Genomic DNA, 19,106 nt, shown 5'->3' with positions numbered 1-19,106 from the left:
TTAACTGAGAATAAATTGCTCTCAGTTTTTGTTTCACAAAGATAGCTTTATCATCTCTACAAAAATCTTTTGAAAAATATGAATTAATTTTCAATTTGTTCTGTAAAATTAAAATTCTTAGAAATCATTTAAAAACAAAAATCTGTGTTAGTTATTTGATTAATTTGGTATCAGGATCATTAAACTTGCCATCTAGATCCAACTTATGTAACTTAGGATGACAGAACATTAAGACAGAATTAGGACAATATAGAATGAAAGTCTAAATATATACACTTTTTAAGAGGAGGAATTATACCTTACACTTTAAATACTCTGCTGATATGATAAGAATATTATTTCTTATGAGTAGTATTTATGTTTGTATGTGTATATATGTGTGCATGTGAGTATGATTTAAATATTGATATGTCAGACAATAAATGTAAACCTCAGAATTTTATACCTACATATTTTAAAAAATTTTAACGTATACTCTTTAATAAAACTGTTTATAAGGCTTGTTATATTAAAGATGCTTTTAAAAATGTTCACAACACTTCTTTGTTTACAAAAAAAAATTTATAATGTTGATCTAGCACTCACACCATACTTTTTAAAATAGAATGTTATAAATGAATTTCAGGTTAAGAATATGATTCTAAAGTCAAGAAAACACAATTTCAAATTGGATTTTAAAGAGTTTGAGAGCAAACTGAATGAACCTTGTGTAGATACTTTTTGGATCCTATAATTTTACAAAGTAATTGTTTTATCTGTCAGAGAGAGCTGTTCTAGATATTGAGAAAAAATAATTTGAATAATATGTAAACTACAAAAATGCCATAAAATAAACAAACAAACCAAAAAAACAAACCTGACTTCCTTACTATAATTTGATCTTCAACTCATTGAGAAATATTTTGATCTCAGTAATGACAATTTATTTTAAATTGAAGTAATTTTGAGCATATACGGTATTTGTTGCACACTGAATCTCTTTTGGATACATTCTCTACATTCTCATTACAAATACATTGCTAGAATATAGAGTATTTTATGATCCTATGAGAAATTATGTGAAATTTACAATTTAAAGATTTTTCCTAAAGTTACTCAAATTCTTAGGCCTAATATTTCAATAGATTATCTAATGCTAATAGTAGCAATACTTGAGTCATTTTCCTCTACCCTTACATTTAAACTCTAAGTATTAGCTATATAATTCATTTAAAACATAATTTTAAATATTCATATACGTTTTAAGAAGGAAAACAATGTCTTTAAAGTTTGTGTTGGCATTTTTTATCAGTCATAACTACCTGACCCTAGTAAAAGTAACCAAAAAGTATGTTTAATCTACCATTGATTTTAGCGTAATTAAAATATAAAGAGCAGCTAAGAATACCTTGATGACTTCTGAGAATATAATATTTCTAAGATTATTAAACTCCACAAAAATAACAATGAAAAATTATTCATAAATATCATCTTAAATGCTTTCTCATAAATTAGGATGCAATCACTACCCAACACTGAGAAACTAAAATGTTTCTCTGATATGAAATACTTTAGTATGCTGTATGTTTTATCATAACTGGTTTTTGTTGCTGTTGTTGTTAGGGTTTCTTGCCTCCATTCTTCCAAGTTTTTTTTTTAATAACAGTTTTATTGATATACAATCCACATACCATAAAATTAAACAATCTAAAGCATACAATTCAATGTATTTTATTATATTCCCACCACAATCAACATTACAACGTTTTCATCTCTCCAAAAGAAAATGCCTTACTCTTTAGCCACGACCCACTATTATTCCTTAAACTTTTTCCAGCCACAGGTAACATCTAATATATTTTCTTTATATATTCATTTGCCTATTCTGGACATTTGATATAAAATAAATCATATAATATGTGGTCATTTGTGACTGACCTCTTTTATTCAGCTTAAGGTTTTCATGGTTATTCCATGTTGTGATACGCACCAATACTTCATTTTGTATTATTCTATTTTATAGATATGCCACATTTTATTTACCCATTCACATACTGACGGATATTTGAATTGTTTTGACTTTTTGGCTATTATGAACAGTTCTTCTGTGAACATTTATGTACAAATTTTGTATAGACCTAACATTTTCATATCTCTTGATTATACCCAGGAGTGGACTGTTTGTGTTTTGAAAACAGAAGAGTACGCTGCTGAACACATTGCTTTTATATGCTACATTCTTCATGTAATTTCTATTTTCTTAACAGCTTAGGAAAAAAATAGCTGTATTTCTTTTCAAGAGACAATACATTTTGCTCTTGTGAAGTTTATAAGACTTCATTTCTGGTGACAATGCTTTGTTTGCTTTGTTTTATAAATCCCACTAGCATTTGAACTCACAAAGGTAGTGGTTTACCTACTATTTTCATTTGAGACCCTGTTTTAAAAGTCAGTGACAAGTAAGCTGCTATTCAACTTGACATTCTCTCTAAATAGAAATAGGTAGCTATTTAAAATTTTAATAAATGGTTAAGAAACAGAGAGAATATCACACATTGTGAGAATTCTTTGAAGTCTTCCTATCTTAACTTGTAATAAATGTCTTTCTTCTGTGGGGTGAGCAATTGAAATGTTATCCATCAGTATTCTGTTTCAATTCAGTAGAAATGAAAAATGCCTGATGTCACTGTCAAACATACTCAGGAAGATTTGATGAGCAAGCCCATAGGAAAATTGTCTTTTCCCAGAAATGCTCAGATGATTGGCACAATTTGTGTGCAAGATGTTTTCCTTTAATTTGCAATTCTAATACTCAGAGAAGAACATACCTTTTCAGATGGCTTACCCGTAATACAATGATACAGAATTCCACAAGGGAATTATCACTAAGGAATTATGACACATATAAGCTTGGGAGTGCCCTTCTGAGGCCAAATATAGCTCTAGAACCAGTGTCCCTCTTTGTTTCATCAATTTATAGAACCCCAGATTTCATACTATCACATCATATGGTAGATGATAGATTTTAATGTCTAATGAATAAATGTTAAGAATCTTTATTATCTTATAAGAAAATTACATTTAACACAACAGTAGAAATTGAGATGTGACATATTAGAAGTAGATAAAAATTATAAGAAAAAAATCAGATAAGTATTAATTAATACTTATGAAGTCCAAACCAAAAAAAATTGATGCAATAGAAATATTTTTACTTTGTCAAACATCTCAGCGTGTGTCCTAGGTAGAAATTAGAATTTTACCAAGGTCATATGGAATCCAGGATACCTGGTCCATCACAAAGGCTCTTTAGTGAGCTGATCAAAATGCAGATGCTCATCTACTCAGACCCACTAATAAGAGAGTGATGTACTCAACTGCTACAAAAATGCTTCAGATTTGTAATATGTGTTTGAATTTGTATGATCAAGATTAAATCCTTACTAGAATCAATGAAGGAAACTAGTTAGCATACTATGAAGGGTTAAACATAATTAAGCTAGTTATGTCAATATACTTCATTAAAGTAATAGAGAATTATTGGATCTACCACTATTTATTTAGAAATATGTCATGCAGTAAGGCCTCTGCATAAGAACCTTCAAGTTGTGAACTTTCAAAAATGTGAATGTGTGTTCCATAAATGTCAGGAGTGAGTGAAACTGCAGTTTGCCGTTTGTCTTCTCTTGCTGACAATCCTTCAGCTCTACCATCTCCCACCTCCTCTCCTTCCTCCAGTCAGTAACTCTTCTTGCCTGTTCACTGGATGCCAGATCCTGTACGCCAGCTGTTATACTATACTACTGTACTTTTCCAGGTACTGTGCGGTAAGATTAAAAATGTTTATTTTGTGTGTGTGTTTGCTTTTTATGTATTATTTGTATGAAAAGTATTATAAACTTATTACAATACAGTACTGTATAACCATTTCATATTGTTCATGCTGTTCTTGAGGCAAGAATACTGGAGTGGTTTGCCATTCCCTTCTCCAGTGGACCATGTTTTGTCATAGCTTCACTGAATTATGCAAGCCCCTTTGCTACAACAAGGCTGTGATCTATGTGATCAGTTTGGTTAACTTTCTGTGATTGTGATTTTCATTCTGGAGTCTGTGGGATTGTAGTTCTTGCTTCTTCTCTCTGCCGTCTATGGATGAGGATGAGAGGCTTATGCAAGCGTCCTGATAGGAGGGACTAGCTGTGGGGAAAACTGGGTCTTGTTCTGGTGGACAGATCCATGCTCAGTAAATCTTTAATCCAATTGTCTGCTGATGGGTGGGCTGTGCTCCCTCTATTAGTTGTTTGGCCTGAGGCCACCCAGTCCTGGACTCTACAGACTCTATGGTAGGGCTATTGACAACCTGCAAGAGGACTTATACCAACATGAACCTCCCAGCACTGTTGCTGCCAGTGCCCCTGTCACCATGGCAGACCAAGTTGACCCACACCTCCACAAGAGACCTTCAAACATTCACAAGCAGCTCTGGCTCAGTCTCCTATGGGTTTATTGCTCCTTTCCCCTGGGTACTGGTATGGACAATGTTCTGTTTGTGCCCTTCAAGAGTCTCTGTTTCCTCCAGTTCTGCGGAACTTCACAGGCCACAGGACTGGAAAAGGTCAGTTTCCTTTCCAATCCCAAAGAAAGGCAATGCCAAAGAATGTTCAAACCACCACATAATTTCACATGCTAGCAAAGTAACGCTCAAATCCTTCAAGCTAGGCTTCAGCAGAAAGTGAACTTCCAGATGTAGGAACTGGATTTAGAATAGACAGAAGAACCAGAGATCAAATTACCAATATCTGATGGATCATAGAAAAACAAGGGCGTTTCAGAAAAACATCTACTTCTGCTTCATTGAGTATACTAAAGCCTTTGACTATATGGATCACCACAAACTGTGGAAAATCCTGAAAGAGTTGAGAATACCAGAACAGTTTACCTGTCTCCTGAGGAACTTGTATGTAGGTCAAGGAGTGACAGTTCGAATCTGACAAGGAACAGCAGGCTGGTTCAAAATTGGGAAAGGAGTTTGTTAAGGTTGTATATTGTCACCTTGCTTATTTAACTTATATGTAGAGTACATCATATGACAAGCCAGGCTGGATGAATCATAAACTGAAATAAAGACTGCCCAGAGAAATATCAACAATCTCAGATATGTAGATGATACCACTCTAATGGCAGAAAGTGGAGAGGAACTAAAGAGCCTCTTGATGAGAATGAAAGAAGAGAGTGAAAAATGGCTTAAAACTCAACATTCAAAAAACTAAAATCATGGCATCCATTGCCATCACTTCATGGCAAATAGATAGGGAAGAAATGGAAACAGTGACAGATTTTATTTCCTTGGTCTCCAAAATCACTGTGAATACTGACTGCAGCCATGAAATTAAAGGACACATCCTCCTTGGAAGGAAAGTTTTGATAAACCTAGACAGTGTATTAAAAAGCAGGGATATCACTTTGTCGACAAAGGTCTGTATAGTCAAAGCTATATTTTTTCTAGTAGTCATGCACGGATGTGAGAGTTGGACCATAAAGAAGGCTGAGCACTGAAAAATTGATGCTTTTGAACTGTAGGGATGGAGAAGACACTTGAGAGTCCCTTGGACTGCAAGGAAATCAAACCTGTCAATCCTAAAGGAAATCAGTCCTGAATATTCATTGGAAGGACTGATGCTGAAGTTGAACTTGAAGCTCCAATACTTTGGCCATGTGATGCAAAGAGGTAACTCATTGGAAAAGACCCTGATGTTGGGAAAGATAGAGAGCAAGAAGAGAAGTGGGAGACGGAGGAAGAGGTGGTTGGATAGCATCATCAACACAATGGACATGAATTTGAGCAGACTCCAGGAGATAGTGAAGGACAGGAAGGCCTGGCCTGCTGCCGTCCATGTGGTGGCAGAGAGTTGGACACAATTTAGTGACTGAACAACTATACAGCCACTTGTGTTAGTAGGGTCCCTAGGCTAACTTCATTGGACTTACAAACAATTTTGACTTAACAAATATCCTCTGTGAACAGAACTTGGTATATAGGGAAATTATTCTGCTTCTTTTTAAAAAATCAAAAATTTTCTAGATGACTCAGTATAGCAATAGCTAAGTAATGTAATAAAAAATCCTTATGCTTTTAGTCATGAGACAAATGTTCTACTTCTGGTTGTGTCTCCCTAAATAAAGTTCAACCTTGAGAAATTCATTTAATGCCTGTGAGTTTCTGTTCCTTCAACTGTAAAACGAAAACTCTCGCTACTAGTTGGCCTCTAAAGTTCTACTCAACTTCTACTTATTCCAGTCAAAGGGAACAACATGGAATAACAATGGAGAGTATGTCTGTTACATTAGCTTTTGATCAGTTCAGACAGAAACGCATTTTATCTATTTATTAATAAGTTTTTGCATACGGGATTGGAAGAAATGGAAACAGGATCTCTACTGAGGACAAGGGTCACAGTTAACATGTGACTGAATTGTTTGGTGGCTACAGTCACTAAATATAGTGCCTCAAAAGTAATATTTTCCAAAATAGTTTCTTGTGACCATCAGTCCACAAACACTCTTCAGCTTAAAAAGAAAAAAAAAGAAAATTAATTTGAACTAATATGACTTAAACTTATTGTTAAGTTAACTAACAAGTGAGGCTCTGAAAGAAGCACAAACAAACCAAACACCAAATTGACTATCAGGCTTATCTTCAACCGCTTTTTGGGAATTTTCTGTCTTCATATGCTGTAGTTCATAGTAACAAGAGTCCAATACCTTAAGAAACAATGGAATTTGATTTTCTTTTTCTTTTCTCTTGTTTTGTGCTGAGTTAAAAAAAAAAAAAAAGTATCCCATTTAATTCTTCCACAACTCCATTTACTTTGTCATCTCTTTGTTTGAAATTCTTTCTGTCCTCAAGATATTCAGGGGACATCAACAATGGAAATGTGCACCCAGGAGTAACCATGGTGGACCGGACACAGGTATGATTATAGTGACAGAGGATGGGGGCAGAAAGCATTGAAGAATTTTCAATCATTTACATGCACAGTGTGACTGTATCTTGTTTAGATATTTCTGAGTTTATAGCACAGTTAATCAGAAGGACTGTTAACCCAGAGAACTTGTATTCATATTCCAAAAGTGCTGTTATACACATTTGGACAGATTCTTAACATCACAAGGACAACACATCTAAGACACCACTCAAGTTCTAGGCATCACAGATGTGTAGATAACAACACTTTCCTGCAGGTGGCAGTCAAGTATCTTTCTTTTTAAACATATTTTCCTATTCTGCAAATATTTTGAAAGGTGGAAGGGTCTTAAGTAAAAGGAGTTTGTTTTCTTCTCCCTTATTTGTACAAAGCTATCATATGGATTAGAAGTGGCCCTGAATTGGAGATATACTTTTTTCAAGCAAGAAATCTTCAGACATTTTAACTTCTTTGAAACTTACTTCTGTCCTTGGTTAAAAAGAGAATTAATGTATTTATAAGTTTATTTGAAGATTATATCTCATTGCTTAAACATGTTGAGTACTCCATAAATGGTATTATAATCTTCTGTTTATAATAGTGTTATGCTTGGCATTATTTTGTGGAATGAGTGAAGACAAGATTCTATTCCAATACTAGAATAGACTGTCAAAGAGGAAGGCAGCTTCCCCTCCCTATCCTTCAAGGTCACGTAAAGGCAGTAACATCTGCCAGTATCTAGGTCAAGGTTGCTCGTCCCCAAATTGCAGGAGATGATTGGTAGAAGCATTAAAATGTTCCTTTGATGAACCAGAGAGATGTGATTTAGAGCTAAGAAACAACAAAGCCAGTAGTAGAACATGACAAAGGAATATGTTTGAGATAGCCCGAGTGGAAAAAATCTCTCAAGGATATTATAATGAGAGAAGAGAACCTAAAAATCAATATAGCATGAGGGGCTTTGGAGCCACTGTAATTCGGAGTACTTTTGATTAAGCGAGTAAGTGGCTCATTTTGTCTCATATGCTGTAAAGCTGAGTATGTTTGCCAACATTTGACAAATGTGTAGTTATCTTGCCCCTCCCCCCATTTCAGTTGCACACTAGTAACCTTTTACCAATGGTTAGCACAGGCTTTTTGGGGTTCCTAAACTTCCAAATAATAATTTACAGCAATGACAGTGAGCAATAACAATTGGGAATGGTTAATATTATAAAATGGTAATTGAAAAATAATTTCTATAGCACACACATGTATTATTTTTTCCTATATATGTGTGTATATTGTGTGTGTGTGTGTGTATGTGTGTATATATATATATATATATAAAACTTAATCACTTTGCTGTATACCTGAAACTAACATTGTAAACCAACTATACTTCAACCAAAAAAAGAAAAATATAATTTCTACAGAGGATTTCAAGTTAAACTCATGGAAAGGCCTTAACTCAGCCATTGCTTTCATTTGAATATTTAATTTTCTTTGGGAAATGCCATGCGTTCAGCTCATTAACAACTACATGACCCAGATGCACAATCCTGCACTTTCCTTCCTTCCTTTGATGCCTCTGCCACTTAGCCCCAAGGACAAGGCAAGAAAAGAGTAGGTAATTTTCTCATTAAAAGAGAACACAGGTGAAATGATAACTAATTCCAGCCATTTGAGATCTCACTATGCAGAATATCTTTGTAAATCAAGACAAAGTCATTAAAATTATTGTAAAAAATTCACCTGTGCAACAAATCTTGAGACACATTCATTGCATTAGCCCCTAGGTACTTCCATCAGTTCAGTTCAGTTCAGTCGCTCAGCCGTGTCTGACTCTTTGCGACCCCATGAATCACAGCACGCCAGGTCTCCCTGTCCGTCATAATCTAATATAAAAAGTCATAGCAGATAAAGGTCTGAATTGTAAGCCTATAAAATTCACTCTTGGATACTGAATTGAATAAAAACACATGAATTTTGTTTGGCATATGCCTAGAAAATAAAGTAAACTCATGGTTGGAAGGGTGGTAAGGCCTAATCATATCAAGGTTGGTAGGGAGAAGGTGGTGGGAGGGGTCACAAGTTAGAGTTGTTGACCAGGAAACCATGTCTCTCTTTCTCATCGAGGGCACAAAGTTCGGTTTTATCAGAATTTAAATGTAATATAAGACCGTATCAGTGAGATACGGTAGAATCAAAAGTAACCAAATTGTATCACCCTTGATTCTTTCAGTATGGTACATGGAAGGGATCAGCAGAGAAGGAAAGGAAGTAGCAGAGGGATACCCATCAACCAGGTACCCTTCAAAGATTTCAGTTTCACTGTGCTGCTACTCCTTTTATAACTGACCTAGATTTCACCATCTTCCGCAATGCCACTCTTAAGTTTTATAAACCTGACCTCTGGAATAGCTTATTTGAATCTTAAAAATCAACAAAGCCCTGGGTTATAAACACACTGAACAATATAATATACAAAGATTTCTCATTTTAAAATTGGATCTTGGCATAAGTCCCAGAAAATGTTTTAAAATTAATTAATTTATTTTAATTGGAGGCTAATTACTTTACAATATTGCAGTGTGTTTCTGCCATACTTTGACATGAATCAGCCATGGAAGTAGATGTGTCCCCCACCCTGAACCCTCCTCCCACCTCCCTCCCCATCCCATCCCTCAGCGTCATCCCAGTGCACTGGCCCTGAGTGCCCTGTCTCATGCATCGAACCTGGACTGGCGATCTATTTCACATATGGTAATGTACGTGTTTCAAAGCTATTCTCTCAAATTGTCCCACCCTCGCCTTTTCTCACAGAGTCCAAAAGTCTGTTCTTTACATCTGTGTCTCTTTTGCTGTCTCGCATATAGGGTCATCATTACCATCTTTCTAAATTCCATATATATGTGTTAATATACTGATTTGGTGTTTTTCTTTCAGACTTACTTCACTCTGTATAATAGGCTCAGTTTCACTGTCTCAGAAATTTTAAGCAATGTATTTCCATAATTAATTCTGTTAGTTCTTTAGAGCAAATTAACTTGATTACAGCCTTCAGTCTTAAAATGAACACTCAAAAAAAATTTTTTTAAAGGTTTACACACAGTCTGGTGGTTTTACAATAAAATTCATGCTTCTTATTTATTTTCCTAATTTTCCATAAGAATTAAGAATTTCAGAAAGGAGAAAACTACAGTGATTAATGGCATTCATCTTAGGCCAGCCTGAACCTTCCACTAGCTGTGCACTTGAAAGAAATTCCTTTGCTTCTCTAAGTACAACTTTCCTCAACTGTAGATTCAAAATAGTCCTAGAACTTAACATATGATATTGTTATAAGTTTGAATGAGATGCTCAAAGAAACAGTTAACTGAGTATCTGATAAAGAATGTTCAACACATACCAGCTAATATTATGATCATAATGGGAGGTAAAATCTCCTGGCTCCTGTGTAGGTTCTGCTATCTGACTTGGCTTAATGTTATTTCCCTGCTCCGAAACTATTTCTGATATAATTACCAATAGATCTCTACTCACGTTGAGATTTTCTTTATCTTTCCAGAATGAAAAATCAGAACAAACTTCTGAGAGTTTCAGGGCCAAGAACTTAAGTAGAAACAAGTCTCAGTTTTACTCATTTTAATAAAGAACAGAGGAAGTATAATAAAGAGTCAACTCCATTTTTTGATGTTTACAGCTGTCAGCTTGAAGCCTCACCACTCTCTCTTGCCCTTCTTCCCAAATTTGGACAAACAGAAAGGAAAGGCCTGGATCCTCCTTTTTTGGTTCCATCTCCTAACCACCACAAAAACCCAAGTCCATATTCTTTACTTGTTCTCCCAAGCCACCATGGGGCCAGTATTGGGGCCAACTTGATCTACCTTGGAAGCTTCATTATATAAGAAATGAAATGCATTTTTTCAAATCCTCTTGGAGCGTATGAGTGAGTGTGAGTGTGAGTGTGAGTGTATGTGTGTGTGTGTGTGTGTGTGATCAATGGTCTTGATACTTGAACCAAAATTGGGATGGTAATGCATCCTGAAAAAGAGTGACCACACAAGTAAGCATACTCATGAATTTTACTAAGTTAAACAGCAGATGATTCTCACTTCTCTAAACAACTGAATTTCAGATAAATTGTCCTAGCAATCTTTTTATGGTCAAATTATGTAAGAATGGTTTCCAGAAATTTTCTGTCTCAAAAACTTTATATTTCTTATACAGAATATGTTAACCTTTGAGAAAAAGAAATGGAAAAGAACTTTTAAAATAGTTTCACAACAACATACACACACAAGCAAAAGGCCATTTTGTACAATGAATAAAAAAGCAGATGATTTTAATGACCTTATTAGATTTTTTCCTTTCAGCCAAAATAAAATGAAATAATGGGTATTGTATAAGATTATTTAAAACAGCACTCTATAAGTAAAGGTGCACAGGACTCATAGGATAAGACCTATTCCATCATAATCCCCTTATTCAGCTATACTCAAACACAAAGTTTGACTAACTTTTCCAAAAGTGGCATTATTTAAATTAATAGGGTTTACAAAACATTATTTCTCCAAAATTTTAAGAATCTATTTATTGTTAAAGTTGAGATGTACTTGTATCTTCTCATCTTTTTAAAGTTATGGGGAAATAATGTAATTTATAAAGAGGGATTTTTTTCTCCATAAGGCTTTCCAGGTGGTGCTAGTGGTAAAGAATCCTTCCACCTGCCAGTGCAAGAGATATAAGAAATGTGGATTCGATCCCTGGGTCAGGAAGATCCCTTAGAGGAGGGCATGGCAACCCATCCCAGTATTCTTGCCTGGAAAATTTCATGGACAGAGGAGCCTGGCAGGCTACAGTCCATGGGGTAGCAAAGAGTCAGACATGACTGAGCAAGTAATGTGTAAGAAAGGGATATATAACTTTTAATTGAACTTCACATCATTTGTTGTGTCTCTTCTATTCAAAGACCTGTGTTACACAGTGAATATAAAATGGGAAATGGGAAGGGAGCATAATTCTATTAAAACTAAAACTATTGTGGCCCAGTATTGTATCACTTTATCAACAAAGGTCCGTCTAGTCAAAGCTATGGTTTTTCCAGTAGTCATGTGTGGATGTGCGAGTTGGGCTATAAAGAAAGCTGCGCACTGAAGAATTGATGCTTTTGAACTGTAGTGTTGGAGAAGACTCTTGAGAGTCCCTTGGACTGCAAAGAGATCAAACCAGTCAATCCTAAAGGAAATCAGTCCTGAATATTCATTGGAAGGACTGATGCTGAAGCTGAAAGTCCAATACTTTGGCCACCTGATGTGACTCATTGGAAAAGACCCTGATGCTGGGAAAGATTGAAGGCGGGAAGAGAAGGGGACAACAGAGGATGAAATGGTTGGATGGCATCACCGATGCGACGGACATGAGTTTGAGTAGGCTCTGGGAGTTGGTGATGGACAAGGAAGCCTGACATGCTACAGTCCATGGGGTCGCAAAGAGTCAGACAGGACTGAGCGACTAAACTGGGATTGTGCCACCCAGGCTTCATATTCCTTAGTCACACTGTACTGTAGATTCCATCTCTGCAGTAGGAAAATCCTCATGATTGCACTAAAATACACTCTTTCTTGATATTTCTGTACTCTGTGTATCCTAGCTCAATCTTTAAATCACCTACATAACAGAGTTAAGTGAAATCTACATCTCTCTCCAAGGAGATTCTGGCAACTGGTCCTCAGGCAAAGTGCTTTATAGGAACCTAAAAGGGGTATTTTGTTCCCTAGGTAGCCCCTAGACACAGATATTATGAAAGTTATTAGAAAATACGTATGAGAAAATAATTATAAAACACTTTTTATCTCCCACATTAGATTTTTGTTTTGTCGGTATAAAGCAGCTAGAATAATCTAGTATATCCTTAATATGAAAATGCAGGTTTTCCCAGCTTCCTGGGAGACCTGTGTACAGATGCAGTATCTCAATAAGCCCTGAGGGACAGCTTGAGGTCAGCAGAGTTAAGAGGCTGTAACTCCTCTACAATCACACTACTCTGGCTTCATCTGATTTGTGCACAGTAACCAGATTCCAACTGAGATCCCATTGTAGAAAAGAATGGGTTGTTTATAGTGTGTGTGTGTGTGTGTGTGTGTGTGTGTGTAAGTGTATGTTTTGCTGCTTTCTAACTGCTTTAAAAAATTAAAAAACACTGATCTTGGTTTTACACTTTTCTGTTAGAATATAAGCAAAACTATAATTCTTCAATATATTATCTTTCTAATATATTACCATTTTTATGTCAAATTTTAGGTTTGAAGATATATGTCAATTTGCATCTTATCTCAATGTATCTAAAAAGTTGTTTACTGCAACTTTCTGCTTCAGTCTTCACTTCTCTTTTGATCATCAGTCATTATTCTTACCATCCCCCAATTTGCTCCTCCACTCTGGTCAGCAGTGAGGATACAAACAAGATTACATTAAGGGTGCATGATCATCTACATATACTAAGGCTTAATTGATTTTTTGTAATACAGAAAAGACAGTAAAAACAGGCATAGCCTTCATGAAAATAGATATGATTTAAAATTCTAATTGATATAATAATTTAATTGTTTAAGAAATAAAACAAATGAAATACAACATTTTGCCCTTAGTCCCTTCACAGTCTGTAGAACTTAGTTGCAAAATTTCCTACATGATTTCTTGTTCATTTTTTCTTCTTCTTTCCCTGCTATTGTCTTCATTCCTGATATATCTTCCTTTCACAATATCATGTTGGTCCTCTCACTGAGTAAGCCTACCAAATATTATCAAGCTCTTTTGCTGGTGGATGATATCAATGTCTTACTCAAGCTAGTTAAAAGTGACTGGTCAATCTTCATTATGCATCAGAAACTATTTACTAGGTAGCCAGTATGTGCAGACACTGCACTAGTTGGTAGGAAAGATGTGAAACTAAGGAAAGATGTCTTTTCTCTGAAGACACACACTCACAAATTCCAAAATTTGAGAAATTTGAAGTAATCTCAAAAGCCAGAATCAAGAGGTGTGAATAATATACTATAACGTTTCTTGATTTGATATGCTCATAATTTTATTACTATGCTCTTTTCTAGAAAAGTCCTCTTATCATCACCTGTAAAATTTATCATCTTTTGAAGTCCAGTGTGAATTTGTTCTCATCCAAAATCCTTTTGCTAATCATACATTTCATTCTAAACATGGTTTTAAAAATCCTGTGTCTCCTATTACATACTAATGTTCTCATATTATATACTAAGCATTTTATTAAGTGTTTTCTTATTTGGTTAATATTTTCAATGGGACTCCCACAATTCTTAGGATGACCCTGTACCCTGACCCAATGGGACAAACAAAAACTGGAAAAGCAATTCTGAATGGGGATGTAGAAATCCACAAAATGATATAGATACACACACATTTACATGTATTTAAGTCCCTAAGTTCTGTTAGTCGCTCAGTTGTGGCCGACTCTTTGCAACCCTGTGGACCGCAGAACACCAGGCTCCTCTGTCCATGAGATTTTCCAGACAAGGATACTGAAGTGGGTTGCCATTTCCTTCTCCAGGGGATCTTTCTGACCCAGGGATCCTACTTGGGTCTCCTGCACTATAGGCAGATTCTTTACCAAAAGTATTAGGTTAAAAGCAAACTACTAAAGGAACACTGTGAAGAATGAATAAGAACTGCCTGCAACATCTGAAAATACATCAAATCAAGATATAAAATAATGACTAAAATTACACCTTGAAATGTATATTTTAAAGAAAAATTGTGGTTAGTTTAGGTGCTAAATTAATTATAAGTTCAATGTTGATACCGATTATCCTTTTTTTTCCAGTTAGATTCATTTATTACATCTTGAAGTAATGATATTTTAAAAAATAAGTTGTTAATTATATTTCATATACTTAATAGTTAAATGAAGAGGTAGCCAACATTCTATGTATCCTTTGTTTTGTTGTAATTTCTAAATTTCACCTAATAGCCAGCAGTTCTTATGAAGCTACTCACAAAGAAAAAGTGGCTGAGAAAAGAAAGGAGTTTTAAACTATGGTTCATTTTAGACTATGTATTTTCTTTTACTTAGGATACTTAAACAAAAAACTGGATGGGATCCCAATTGAATTTTAGACTCCATAAATGTGCAAAATTTAGCCTGTGCTAGTCATCAACTATACATATGTAACAAGTTCTGCTATTTTATATTAAGAATGTTGAATCCTTAGTAATACTCTGAAATAAAACAACTATCATATGAAAATTCTTCTTCATTAAATTTTGAACAAACCTGTTTAGCACATACTAAAGGTCAGAATTACAATTTTAAAATGACTCAAAAGATTTTTTTAAGTGAACATCCTGAAATTTTCTAGAGCAAGAATCATATTCCACTACGTTTGCCATATAAATTATTTCAGACCTGTCTAATCCCTTGAAACTCCTGAGTAATTATTTTATGGTAATTAAATTACCCACAATTTTAAAAATACTGGGGTCTGAAGCAAGTAAAATAATCAAAAAGTTTCAAAGACATACTTTTGAGAAAAGTCTGAAGGAATCAGCTAATTAACCAAAAGGTAATTTTAGGACTATGAGAAGATATTAGGTAAGCCCATGGAAGCAGTCTTCCAATCTAGTAGAATTGGATTTGAATCCTGACTCCACCACTCACTGGCTCCACAATTTAGGGAACTTACTTAATGTTTGGAATGTCTAAAGTGGAAGATTAAGCAATTATCTTATAGGATTAGTTATTAAGTTAGCTGACTTAGCACAGTAAGACTCATAGTAGACACTGAAACTTTTTGAGAATGAGTTTTAATTGCTCAATACAGAATTTCCTATTTGAACTATGCTTAAAATAGTTTTAACTGAAAAGCATCAATGCTCCTTTTCCACTCTGTGTAAGTCACTTACACGAGATGAGCCTTCAGCTTCATCTATAAAACCCAGGGAACTTATTTATTATTCTATTATATTCTAAATAGCCTCTCCAAGAAATCCCAATTTAAATGATATTAAGATTCTGCAGCACATAAATTAATGTTAGATTAGAAATGTCTAAAGGCTATAGCTCTCAACTCTAGCTGTATTTTATTTTATTTTATTTATTTATTTTTTTTTGTAATAGTTTTTGCCATCTAGCTGTATTTTAGAATCAATTGACAGTCTTTAAAAACATTGACACCAAAAAAATCAAATCGGAATTTTTGTGGCATACAAAACTGCACATAAGTGGGGTTTCTGTATGTTTTAGCTGCATGAAAATTCTGACTGTAGTCAAGATTGTGAACCATCACCTTAAAGGAAAGTTGTATGAACTTCAGGTGTAAGGGAAGTTATGAGCAGACTTAGCAAAAATCCCAGTCTAAAAACGTTTGCTTGTCTGACAAGCTTTTTATTTCTCCATGAGTTTTGAATGAGATCCTTACTGGGTTCAGTAATCTCGGTTGTAGATTTTTTTCCCTTTTAGTACTTTAAATATATCCTGCCACTGCCTTCTGACCTGTAGAGTTTCTGCTGAAAGGTCAGCTGTTAAGTGTATGGGGTTTCCCTTGTATGTTACTTGTTGCTTCTCCCTTACTGCTTTTAATGTTCTTTCTTTGTGTTTAATCTTTGTTAGTCTGATTAGTATGTGTCTTGACGTGTTTTTCCTTGGGTTTATCCTGTATGGGACTCTTTGTGCCTCTTGGATTTGATTGACTATTTCCCTTTCCATGTTGGGGAAATTTTCAAGTATAACCTCTTCAAAAATTTTCTCATACCCTTTCTTTTTCTCTTCTTCTTCTGGGACCCCTATAATTCAAATGTTGGTGTGTTTGATATTGTCCCAGAGGTCTCTGAGACTATCCTCAGTTCTTTTCATTCTTTTTGTTTTATTCTGCTCTTCAGAAGTCATTTCTACCATTTTATCTTCCAGCTCACTGATTCATTCTTCTGCTTCAGATATTCTGCTATTGATTCCTTCTAGAGTACTTTTAATTTCAGTAGTTGTGTTGTTTGTCTCTGTATGTTTATTCTTTAATTCTTCTAGGTCTTTGTTAATTTATTCTTGCATTTTCTCCATTTTGTTTTCAAGGTTTCTGATCATCTTTACCATCATTATTCTGAATTATTTTTCAGGTAGTTTGCCTATTTCCTCTTCATTTATTTGGACTTCTGTGTTTCCAATTTGTTCCTTCATTTGTGTAGTTTTTCTCTTCCTTTTCATTTTTTTTTTAAACGTATTGTGTTTGAGGTCTCCTTTTCCCAGGCTTCAGGGTTGAATTCTTTCTTCCTTTGGTTTCTTCCCTCCTAAGGTTGGTCCAGTGGTTTGTGTAAGCTTTGTATAGGGTGAGATTTCTGTTGAGTTTCTGTTTGTGTGTTTGTTTTTCCCCTGATGGGCAAGGTTGTGTGAGGTGGTAATCCTGTCTGATGATGATTGGGTTTGTATTTTTGTTTTGTTGTATTTTTGTTGTTTAGTTGAGGCGTCCTGCACAGAGTGCTACTGGTGGTTGGGTGATGCCGGGTCGTGTATTCAAGTGGTTTCCTTTGTGTGAGTTCTCACTATTTGATACTCCCTGGGGTTAGTCCTCTGGTAGTCTAGGGTCTTGGAGTCAGTGCTCTCATGTCAAAGGCTCAGGGATTGATCTCAGAGGCTAAGAAGTGCCCTAGGTGCTTTGCATACAGTTGGAGTCCTGCAGTCACTGAGTTCAGCAGATGTGGAGTCACTAAGAACTAGCTCCCTCAGTGCTCTTGCTGAATACAGCATGTTGAAGCAAGATCCTGGTGCAACACCCCACTGTGAAGCAGAAGGCAAGCAGGACATGGCAGCTGCTTGACAAGCAAAAGTTAGGAGAATTCAGTACCACCAAACCAGCTTTACAACAAATATTAAAGGGACTTATACAGTCAAGAAAGACAAGAGAAGAAAAAGATCTACAAAATCCATCCCAAACATTTAAGAAAATGGGAATAGAAACATATATATCAATAATTACTTTAAATGTAAGTGGATTAAATGCTCCAAACAAAAGACAGAGGCTGGCTGAATGGATACAAAAATAAGACCATAAATATGCTGTCTACAAGAAACCCACTTCAGACCTAAAGACACATACAGACTGAAAGTGAGAGAATGGAAAGATATATTCCACGCAAATGGTAAGCAAAAGAAAGCAGGAGTAGTAATCCTCATATCAGACAAAATTGACCCTAAAATAAAGAATATTACAAGAGATAAGGAGGGACACTACATAATGATCAAAGGGATCAATCCAAGAGGAAATCATAACAATTGTAAATATCTATGTACCCAATATAGGAGTGCCTCAATACATAAGACAAACACTAACAGACATGAAAGGAGAAATTGACAGTAACACAATAATAGTAAGAGACTTTAACACCCCCACTCACACCAATGGACAGAAAATTAATAAGGAAACACAAGTCTTAAATGACACATTAGATATACTGGATCTCATTGACATCTTCAGGAAATTTCATCCAAATGCTGACTACACCTTCTCAAGTGCACATGGACCATTATCCAGGATGGACCACATCTTGGGTTACAAATCAAATCTCAGTAAATATAAGAAAACTTAAATTGTATCAAGCATCTTCACTGACCACAACACTATGAGACTAGATATCGACTGTAAGGATAAAAAAAAAAAAAAAAAAAAAACTGTAAGAAACACAAACACATGGAAATTAAACAACACATTTCTAAATAACCAACAGGTTACTTAGAAATAAATAACCAACGGGAGGAGAAGGGGACGACAGAGGATGAGATGGTTGGATGGCATCACCGACTCGATGGACATGGGTTTGGGTAGACTCCGGGAGTTGGTGATGGACAGAGAGGCCTGGCGTGCTGCAATTCATGGGGTCGCAAAGAGTCGGACACGACTGAGCGACTGAACTGAACTACTGAAGAAATTAAAAGGGAAATCAAAAAATTTCTAGAAACAAATGACAATGAAAACATGACAACTCAAAACCTATGGGATGCAGCAAAAGCAGTTCTAAGAGAGAAGTTTATAGCAATACAATCCTACCTCAAGAAACAAGTAAAATATTGAATAGGCAATCTAACTCTACACCTAAAACAACTGGAAAAAGAAGAACAAAAAACCCCTCAAAATTAGTAGGAGAAAACAAATCATAAAG

The 19,106-nt window shown here is 35.2% G+C and overlaps 1 long non-coding RNA gene across 1 annotated transcript; it reads left to right on the top strand.

Annotated features, from left to right (window-relative positions):
- Window positions 1-3,331: 3,331 nt before the first annotated feature.
- Window positions 3,332-10,600, top strand: LOC145509155 (uncharacterized). The gene is made up of 3 exons (XR_014055887.1): window positions 3,332-3,796; window positions 6,887-6,950; window positions 9,169-10,600. It is a non-coding gene; the product is annotated as an uncharacterized LOC145509155 (long non-coding RNA).
- Window positions 10,601-19,106: the final 8,506 nt, after the last annotated feature.

The sequence above is a fragment of the Giraffa tippelskirchi genome, chromosome 1, assembly GCF_054371585.1.
Source record: "Giraffa tippelskirchi isolate mGirTip1 chromosome 1, T2T-mGirTip1v1.2.pri, whole genome shotgun sequence".
NCBI classification, from domain to species: Eukaryota; Metazoa; Chordata; class Mammalia; order Artiodactyla; family Giraffidae; genus Giraffa; species Giraffa tippelskirchi.
This window is presented reverse-complemented; position numbering and strand designations above follow the sequence as displayed.